We start from the raw sequence: 11,021 nt of genomic DNA, 5'->3' as shown, positions 1-11,021 counted from the left end.
ATGAAAAGCTCTACACAATGCCTATACAAAAAAATAAACAGTATTTTCATATATATAGTATAAAAAACTAATGAAAGCTTACGACCTATAATCATGCCAAGAAAGAGAACAACCCTAAAAGAGGAAGCTTACACTAGAACAACCCTAAAGACAAGGAAGCTTATACTAGAATTCTTTTGTACGCGTTGAATTTGTGATGTTGATTTGTCCTTAATTCCTGAAATTTTCCCCCTAGTCCAAATGTTTGGTGCCCGCAAATCGTAATATATTTCATATGGTCATTTTGTTATTTTGGCTTCTTTCTATCTTGGTGCTTGAAAACTTGAGGATTCCAATTTTGATGAATGACAAAAGAGTTGCAAGGAAGTGGAACTCAAAACCTGGAACAAAGTCCACTTACCCTTTAGTAAAGTTTGTATGTATGGTTGTAGACACCTTAATTTTAAAAGAATAATAATCCTATGAGACCCTACCACACCCATGTGTGTAGGATTCTCGATCACCATTAAATTTGGTATATATCTCTAAAAAAGTTATCACATGGGTGTAGGACTTGGCTTTTCTAGATATTTGTGTCAAATTTAATGATGATCATTTGGGGTCCTACATACATGGGTGTTGGAGGGTCTCATAGGATCATTACTCTTTTTAAAAACCAACAAATTTTATGCTTGTTTTAACCTTAGACAACCCTGAGGACCATATTATTCCATAAAGTCCTTGAACCATAGAACACCATAGTCCATGGTCCCCATTCAGTTTATAAAAACACATTTTCATGCATCTTTTAGGGTTAGACTATCTTAAGCTTAAAGAGAGCTGCAAACACTAGACGAAAACCGTAAGAGATCCAAGATCTAGACAATTTCTAGCATTAAACCTGCAACCTTAAGCTTAGAACAGGTCCAAGATAAACATTCAACCACGTCAAAACTTGGTCAACATTGAAGAGAGACAAAGAGGATCCTTGGTGTAAACATAGCCACCATGGTCTTGATACGGGTGAGGGTTCGAAGCTTCGAATTTGTCGGGCCAACTACTCTAGCCAGGTATTTTTCTCATCATCTCTTCTTTTATTTTTCAGTTATTTTGTTAGATCTAGGATTTTATTCTTATTTCATTCAATATTTCGTGTTTTTTAATTTGTCATCCTCTTTTCTTTTATTTTTCAGTTATTTTGTTAGGTATAGGATTTTATTCTTATTTCATTCAATATTTCATGCTTTTGAATTTCTCATCCTCTTTTCTTTTATTTTTCAGTTAGTTTGTTAGAACTAGGATTTTATTCATATTTCATACAATATTTAGTGTTTTTGGATTTCTTATTCTCTTTTTCTTTATTTTTTTAGTTATTTTGTTATATCTATGATTTTATTCGTATTTCATTCAATATTTCATGTTTTTGGATCTATGGTGGCTTTGCCACTGATATGAGAGCATACTTACTCATTTTTAAATAGATCTGGCCTCATATCAGAATTCAAATTTTCATACTCTCTATCACACTTTTAAAAAAATCAGTGTGTGGTATGGATCTAAGGGATCTTCCTATGAAGATCTCTCTGATTTACATTCTAAACAATGGTTGATGGATATATGAAATTAAACATTAATTTGAGAGTTTCTATAGGGCCTAGGCTTTATGAAAACAAAATAAAGCCTCACCTCAAATCCTCGTCTGGAGAGCACTTTGGGCATCAAAATTTTTCATGATGGCTCTAAAATCAAATTCTAACACCGACAATAAAATTTGAAACTAAAAAAAGGTACAAATCTCAGGGATTTGTTAACACTTATTTTTAGGGGGAAATGGATGGTCTAGATGTTTTGTTGCAATATACACTATATTTAGAACTTGAAATCCCAATTTTTTTCACAACCATAATGCTCAATCTAAAATGATCAATTTAAAGGTATTCTAACACTCGAATTGCAATTTTTTTATGAGTTATTAGGTGGGGCTTAACTTATTTTGATGGGGCTACAACCATTTATCAAACCATTTTCCATTAGAATTTGATGAGTTTGGTGTACCATGCCCTAGGGGAAGCAAACAATCCAATGTGCTCCCTCGGAAAATGACATGCTTCCGGCGCAGTGCTTTTTGATTTGGGATATTTGGGATCCATTTCAGATTCACCGAATGATTAATCTTATTTTCTTAGAAAAAACAATTGAGAGTAACTAACATGGATCTGACTGTCTAAATTATGGATAATATGTGTCCAATCCTATGCCATGAATTTTTCAGGTTGCTCTAGGATGCATACTTTGTCTTCTTCTTTTGTTTGACTTGGTTTTATGAGTCCTAAGACTCATACGACCATATGCGTCCCCTTTAAATTATCCATTTTGTAGATGGATTTTAGACCTAATTTTTTAGGTATATATAACATCTATCATTGAGATGAATATATAATAATAATAATTATAATAATAAATTTTTATAAAAACTTTTAAACCATTATTTTATCCCTTTTTTGGAGAGATCACAACTCCACATCTATCTTTAAGATGGATGTATGATGCTTGGGGGACACAAATATAATTATGCATCCCTAGATGCATAAACCACGCCCCACCCCCTTTTTTTTAATGAATTGATCACACTAGGTTGAGTAATTCAGCATCTCCAAAATCTGGGTTCTAAAAATACTTATTTTTGGCGGAGAGAGCAAATATACATTTCTCTTGAGGAAGCATACAATTTTTCAATGAATTTTGATTAGGGTGTGGTTTGCATAAGGTTGAGGCCCTAAACAATCAAAGTAAGAGTGTTGAAAGATGAGTTTTAAGTAGCAAAAATATTTGTTATGGCCTAAAAAAGTATTTTCATCTCTAATTATAAATTTTAAAGCTTCAAAATTAGTGTAGATTGAGTAGATCTAGAAACACTTAAAAATATTTGGCCAAGATAAAACATTACAAGATGCACTATTTCCCAAACTTGAAATCCATTATTTTTTATGTCTCTACATCTCGAGGTCGAGATTATACATTTGATTTTCGATATCAAAATATAGTTTTCTAATGAATTTTTGAGATGCCCCTTTGATTGTTTAGTGCCTCAACCGGATATAAACTTTTTCTATATAGCATGACATTTGCTTTTGGGTGCCATTATCATTCGCTTCAGCTGCAAATTGGCCTCTACATGTCCACAAACAGAGTGTTTCTTTCAAAGAAATAAATGAAGATTTCACATCTACCTTCCAACTTGTCCACATTTAATTATAAAAAAGTATCACTTGATCGAAGAAAGCTGTTAACGATTAAGTAAAAATGCAACATCACTAAATTTTGAATAGGACAAGTATATAGCATATATTGGTTTATTCTATAAGTATCACTATCACTTCTAACTATTGAATTTGAAATTAAATGGTTTAAAATGCTTTACTATAACATATAGACTCCATGAAAATTCTCTTGATATTTGATGGTTTTGGGAACTTTTTATTTTAATGACACTCTTACAACCACCCATTTTGAAATTTAAGGGGCAATAATGCTTGTGTCATCCATTTACAAACAATAAATGATCTCTTTGTAGACAAGCCCATACATCAAACCTTTATTTTTTGCACAAATGTCACATACACTTTGAATCATCCGTAAAATCGAATAGTTCTTGATTACAGTAAGGCGCCCGCAATTAACATCTAAAACTTCATTTGACAATTGGTGCCAAGAATAATATTCTCAAAAGGAAATTATGCCATTATCAGACTTAGTTTATGCTAGTCTCTCTGAGCCCTGTGCTTTTTTGTTTTGAACTTAAAAGAGTTGAAGGCTGGCATATAGTACTATGCTACTCTCGTTTGCAATATTTGAGGTTAATGGAAATGTAACCCCTGTTTGTCAATTGTCACTGCTCCTTTTTGTTGTTAATTTTCATCCTAATTCTAATTAGCATCGACCATAACCAGCATGTCTCGTGTATTTTATTGTTAAACGTGGTATTAATTTTTGCTTTTGTTTCAAATGTTGAGGGTTGGGCTTTTTGCAAAGGAAAAAGTTTATATAAGGTTGCAAGTGTAGAATTATTGATGCACCTAAAAAATCCATCGATAAGATTGTTTTAATGTTGAAAAACCCTCTAATTGATCATCTCGACAAATAGATGTATGAATATAAAAAAGAAAAAGATTTCAAGTCTCATAAATAGTGCATCTTGCAACACATTATCTAGACTGCCGAATTTCAAGATTTTTATATCTTGATAGATCTACTTGATTTACTTATTTTTTAGTTTTAAATTTTATAATTAGATATAAAAATAGATTTTGAGATAATACTAAGAATTTCTTACCCCAAAATTATATGTTATGATAAAATTTTGAGGCGCGTCTTAATTGGATTGTTTAAGGTTGCAACCTTATAGAAAACCACACCCTTTTGCAAATAAACGATTTTGAGAGCACATTATTCTAACGAAAAATTTTATATAATGTTTGAATCATATACTATAGAAGTAAGACGCAACTCAAAATTTCACTAGAAGAGGTCATTTCAATGCTGGAAAGCCCTATAATTGATCACCTTGACTTCGGTATGTATGGATCTGAAAAAATATAGATGTTAAGTTCTAGGAATAGTACAATTTGTAATGCATTATTTGGACAGTCTATTTTCAATATTTTCAAGTATTCAAAGATTTGCTCGATCTACACTACTTTAAAATTTTAAATTTCATAACTAGGGACAAAAATACTTTTTTTTTTACCACCACAAAATATTGCCATTGAAAAAACATCATTCAACACTCACCTTACTTTTATTATTTAAGGCATAACCTTGTACAAACCGCACCCTTAATCTAAAAATATTATCACGTTTGACAATATTGTTCACTAAATAACCATAAATGGTCAGTAAATAGTTGTTCATTGTGTGTCAAGTTCAAACCCTAACCCTAGACTACCTAAAAAATAATAACAAAAAATAAAGGAAAGATGGTTTGATAGGGTTGCAGTCCTATCAACATAAGTAAAACCTCACCTTATAACTAATTGAAAATTGCAATTCAAGCATTAGAAAACCTGTACATTGATCATCTCAGCTTGAACATTATGGTTGTTGAAAAAACAAAAGCATTTCAACCTCTAAAAATAGTGTATATTTTAATAAAAGGAAAAATGTATATAGAGCCTTCGCTCTAAACAATCAAAGTAGAGCCTACCTCAAAAATTTTACTAAAAGAGGTTATTTTGATGCCCAAATATCCTCAAATTAATTATCTCGACATCAAGATGTATGGACATGAGAAAAAAATGGATTTCAAGTTTTAGAAATAGTGCATCTTGTAACGTATATATGGACAGTCAATTTTCAAGATTTCCAAGTTTTCATAGATTTGTTTGATCTATGCTATTTTTGAAGCTTTAACTTTTATAGTTTGATATAGAAATATATTTTAAGGCTATTACAAAGATTTACAGCATAGAAACTATATTTCTCAACACTATTTGAAGGTGGGCTTTACTTTGATTGTTGAGAGCCTCGGCTCTATACAACCTGCACCATTTAACAAACTGTTTAGACCGTCCATTTTGTCCTAAAATTAAGTGTTCAAAGATCCCCAAGATATGTATGATATTTTGAGTTTCAAATTTTGTTATTGGTATTGGAAATTGATTTTAGACCCATCGTCAAAATTTTCATTGCCGAAAATGCTTTCTAGGCTAGGATTTGAGGTGAGGCTTTATTTGGTTGTCATAAAGCCTAAGCATTATAGAAACTTCTTGCAAAAATAAAAAAATTCCAGTTATAAAGTCCTTTTTATTGTTTCTTTTTTCAATTTTTTTTAATCGTAAGTCCTTTTGGTTATTGTTCCTCGAGCAAAATTTACAATAGTCCTATTGTATATATACAATTGCTCCTTAAAGAATTGGGCTTGGGCTTGAGTGGTCCGCAATATCTCAAGTTTAATTCCTGTTACTGAACTACACACACAAATAAAACAGAATAGAAAAAAGGAAAAAAATGCTCCTTAAAGTGTGTGCTAAATGCATTGATTGCATACTCCCTAGCAGATGAATTTCTAGGTTCGCAAACAGCTGCATAGATATTGTTTTGTATTAAAGTAGCTATCTTAAGCCACTTAGTTTAAATCAAGTTATTCCCTCTATTAACAGTTTCAAAAAAAGAAAGAAAAAGAAAAAAATAAAAAATAATTCCCCAAGAATGGAACACAGGTTCTAAATGTCTTCATGAGATTAGCTTGGTTACAACCAATTTGGATTAGTTTCTGGTTTCACTATATCAGGATTTCATTTGAAGGCGTTAATAGCAAGTGTGGCCTGCTCTGGAGATCATTCCTCATGGGGTAAGAAATTTGTTCAGGTCCAACCTTCATCATCACCCTCAACACATTTTATGCAGATAATGGCTTCTAAAATGCTCTCTCTCTTGCAGATAAATGGCTTTTAAGATACCCCCTCTCCCTGATGCAATTCTCTTTCTCCAATGATGCTAAAATTATAGTAGACCAAGACAAACATCTCTTATCCATACATGCCAAGTAGATGTGGGATCCAAGGTACAAACTACAAACTAATTGTGCCTTAGATGCTTGCTCCAAAGTGAGCATCTCTCTGCACACCATTAGAATTGATGCTCTCTCTTTGCACTACTAGTTTACGAGGTTATATCTTTTCTTGAATGTTTTAGATTTTATGCCCTTTTTATGCATATTCAATGGGTTGATTTTTAGCAAATAAAGAGTGAGAAAAACAACGGGCAATGGGAAAAAAAATAAAATAGGAAATAAACAATATAAAAAACACCATAATTTTATGTGGTGCACGGACTCCATCCATTGATATTGGAAACTGAGAGTTACTATATCGACGAGAGTACATAACAAATTTTGTCATACAAAAAGTATCTTACTAACCATCGACAATACCTAGTCGAACCATCATTGAAACCACTCTCCTCACCGATATCACTTTCGTACTTCCTTATCTTTTCTTTAGCTAGCTGTTACCAAAAAAACACCAGATAGAGATACGAAGAGTAATAAGAAACCAACTTTTTCTCTACAAATGGTATACTACCAATAATCTATATAGAAACCAATTCTTAACAAAAACAGGCTTTTCTTTCTACGAGAGGCATGGATGCACCATTTCTCTCTCGAGGGAAGTACACTTTTCCCATAGGTTAACTGGACACTTATTTCTTTCTCCCTCATTTCATATATATAAAATTATAAATCCTCTGATAAATAAAAGTCTTTATCCCATTAGGAAATATATTTATTTCCTATATAATTTGGTTTCTTAAAAATATGAGATTTCATATCTTACAAAAACAAAAATCTCAATAAACATGAAAACTCGTCAATATCAACACCAATATCAATCCCAATAATATAAAATTTGTTTATGAAACGATTTTAGCAACATGATTGGTGCCCTCTCTATAATACTAAAATTTGATCACTCTCTGCACCGCTAGATTTGTTGTTCAAGCATGATTGGGGTGACTTGGCACTTGTGGTAAAACGGCTCTCCACACCAAACAAACGGTCAGGTGGGCTGCTGCAGGACCCGGCCCACTAGGTCAAGGTCAACAAAAAAAAAAAAATATGCGCGTGCACGCGCGTGCACACACACACACACACATATATATATATATATATATATATATATATATATATATATATATATATATATATATATATATATATATATATATATATATATATATATATATATATATATATATATATATATATATAGAGTTAATAACCCTTCAAAATACAATGTTAAAGTTAGAAGGGGTTCTGATGTGTGTATTTATTAAAGCAATTATTATTTTTTTATTAAAAATTTATTTAAGTAAGTAACTTTACCATCAAACAAGGGCAAATTTAAAATTTTTACAAAAGTACGTTGGCATTTTGGAAGTTAGTGTCCTAAAACTTTATTTATAAAGTGCCTTTGTTTTTTAGTTAAAATTTCAAGATATGACAAAAGTACTAGTCTTGTAGTGTATATATATATATATGTGAAAAAAGTTGGGATTAGTCCATTAGAACATATGAGCCCAACAAATAAAAAAAAAAATTTATTCGTTAAAAATAAACTGACAAAATTCCCCCAAAATATTTTAGGGGTATTTTGGTAATTTTTTTATGTAAAATATTTTTTTTGATATTTTTTAAAGATTCACCTATTTTTTCTAAATACACTTCTAAAATTTTAAGTAATTTAGATTTGTGAAAAAATAAATAAAATTCAAACACTATCGAACATCCTTGATCGTCAGATCCGCTCAGATTCAATCTAGACCGTTAGGCTCATATATTCATATGAGCTAGTTGGTTAATCTCAGCTATATATATATATATATATATATAGACAGGATATTTTTGCCATTTCCATAAGGGGCAAAATTGAAATTTTAACTAAAAGACAAATGATACTCTACAAATTAAATTCTAGGACACTAACTTCCAAAATATCCCTGTAATTTTATGAAAATTTCATATTTTCTATTGCTTAGTGGTAAAGTTACCTTTTTAAATAATTTTTTAATGAAAAAATAATGATTGTTTTGATAAATGCACCGATCACAACCCTTTCTAACTTGAACTTTTTATATCTTACACTCAAAGTCTCATTTTTTTTTGTGTATAAAGCAATTTAATTTTGTTATTATTTTATAAATTGTACAAAGCTCGAATTTGGGATGTGCATAGTTCACACCGTGAGGCACTTCTAAAAAATACAAAAAAATAATTTGAAATAAATAAAATTAGCAAAATACCCTTGAGGGTTACTTTGATTATTTATTTATAATTAAATTGTTCTTTAATATATTTTTTACCCATTTACAATGGTGAGAAATATCGATTCTACAATTTATATTTAATCTAAGGCATAAGAGTTAAAAATTAAAATATAATATATATTCTCAAAAAATAGGACACATATGTAAAATATGAAATATAAGAGGCTATCTTTGACTTCTAAAAATAAAATGAGATTTATTTGTAAATTTCCTTATATCATGTATGAACCTAATAAATAGATTAGGTATACGCAATATGATTTACATTACATTAAATCTCCTCATTAATCTATTTCGGAGTCCATGTTCTCATTGTGTGGCGTCCTTGTTTTCGTGTTGAACAATACCTCACACTCAGCATAGCATTTCAACAAACGAATACTAGGAGTTATCTTGGTTCTCAAATTTGAAATTTTACAATTAAAACTTGCAAAATGTGGGATTAGTTTCATTTCCATTTTTTTGCATACATCATTTTCATAAGAGTTAATGAAATTCTTGTTAAATAGTGAGTCAAAACCTCGCGATTCGGATCAGGAATTGTCCGTTCAAGATTGGGAATCAATGCGAAACAAACGGTCCTGCCAAGTGTTAGAACAAGCCGGTTCTCCCCCTGTAATCCTCCTCTTTTGTTTATTTTTTTTCTATTTTTTATTGCTTTTTTTTGTTTGCGTATGTGTATTTAAATATTTAAACCCCGCTAAGTGTTAGGCTTTAATCGATGTTCTCAAAGGACATTAACCGTGAACATTGGTTGAAATTAATGGAATTACAGGTTATAAATACATGGCCATATAGACATGCTTGTGTTTTTATTGATGATCTCTAAGACAAGATGCAGTTAAGTCTATTTAAAGCTCAAGGTTTATCGTACTCAAACTCTCGTAATTTTTATTTTTTATTTTTTTGTGCAACGAATCGGTGTGACGTAGGCCTGAATCTCAGTCGATTGTCGGTACGAATACGACCACTCTACCACTTACAATACCCCATTGTGTATTTAAGTCGTATGCAAGAGATTTACATATCAACTCCACTTTCGTGAGAATTTTTAGGGCAGGCTTGTTTTGAGTGAGAGAAAGCTATACCATATGGATCCCTTTACTGAATACTTCGACAATAATTTGCAAAATTTTGTTACTTTCTCTTAGGCACCTATATAAGAAACTACTCCATCCATGCTCTTTCTTGGAACTGATTAAATCATATTAAATGCTTTTAATCTCCCAATGCAACCTTCCACACTTCCTCAAAGCTAGTAAACTTCTATATTATTTTCCCTCTAATACCCTGAATTTCTTAGAATTTGTCAAAATAACAAGCATTTTTCAGACCAAATTCCACAACCATTTATGAATGATTGTTATGCTCCCAACACGAATTATCTCATATGTTTATAGGGAATTATGCGGTGGCCGACGCTCAAGTATGACCTGGTTTTCCATGGTCTTTCTATTTGAAACCCATCCTAAATCCTTGCAAATCCATTTCTCACTTGATCAATGAATTTGAAGTTCTGAATATATTGCAGATTTCATGATATCCAAAGAGCTAACTTGAATAGTCGAAAATAAAGTTAAAAAGCGACTATTTTTAAGGTTCAAAATTATTAATTTTAGATTTTTATCAAGGCAATCGAAATTATCGACCTGTGAAATTTGGATCTACTCCATCCCTGAAAGAGGCATTGGATGGTGGACACATTTGAATAGGTGCATCATCGGGCTCACCAAAAACCTTCCCACATTTGAATTTCTCTTTGGTTCTTTCAAAATATTAGAGTTGGGTTCCTTCAGAGTACGAAATTACACATTTAGATATCTCATGTGTTCTTAGTTTTTTCTCTTTTTAATTTTTTTCTTCTTCTCTTTTGTTCATCTCTCTCTCCTCTCTCTTGCTCATTTGTTCGTGTCTTCAATTTACTTTTTCTGCACTATTTGTCACAAGAATGCGTTGTTTTCCAATCTATTCTTTTTATGCTTTTGTACAACGCTCGCCTTAAGGAAACTAGTTATGGCTATAATGCTTTTTTTCTCTTTTTTTTGTTCGAGGGTGGTTCAGGTATATGAGTTAAACTTGAGATATAGCATCGCTATATCATCACTCTCAGTATCATTAAAGTTTTTTTTCAATTATTGGGGTCGGCTACACTAATCTTAGTCCGTCATTCTAGTCTATCAAGGGTCATACCCCCAATTAGGCTATAAGTCTGTCTTTTC

At 31.3% G+C, this 11,021-nt stretch overlaps 1 long non-coding RNA gene across 1 annotated transcript; it reads left to right on the top strand.

Annotated features, from left to right (window-relative positions):
- Positions 1 to 814: 814 nt before the first annotated feature.
- Positions 815 to 9,545, top strand: LOC148779638 (uncharacterized). The gene is made up of 4 exons (XR_016045439.1): positions 815 to 1,049; positions 6,269 to 6,328; positions 6,418 to 6,541; positions 9,312 to 9,545. It is a non-coding gene; the product is annotated as an uncharacterized LOC148779638 (long non-coding RNA).
- The last annotated feature ends 1,476 nt before the right edge of the window (positions 9,546 to 11,021 follow it).

The sequence above is a fragment of the Amborella trichopoda genome, chromosome 12, assembly GCF_054954075.1.
Source record: "Amborella trichopoda isolate Santa Cruz 75 chromosome 12, AtrichopodaSantaCruz75HAP2 v2.0, whole genome shotgun sequence".
Taxonomy (NCBI): domain Eukaryota; kingdom Viridiplantae; phylum Streptophyta; class Magnoliopsida; order Amborellales; family Amborellaceae; genus Amborella; species Amborella trichopoda.
This window is presented reverse-complemented; position numbering and strand designations above follow the sequence as displayed.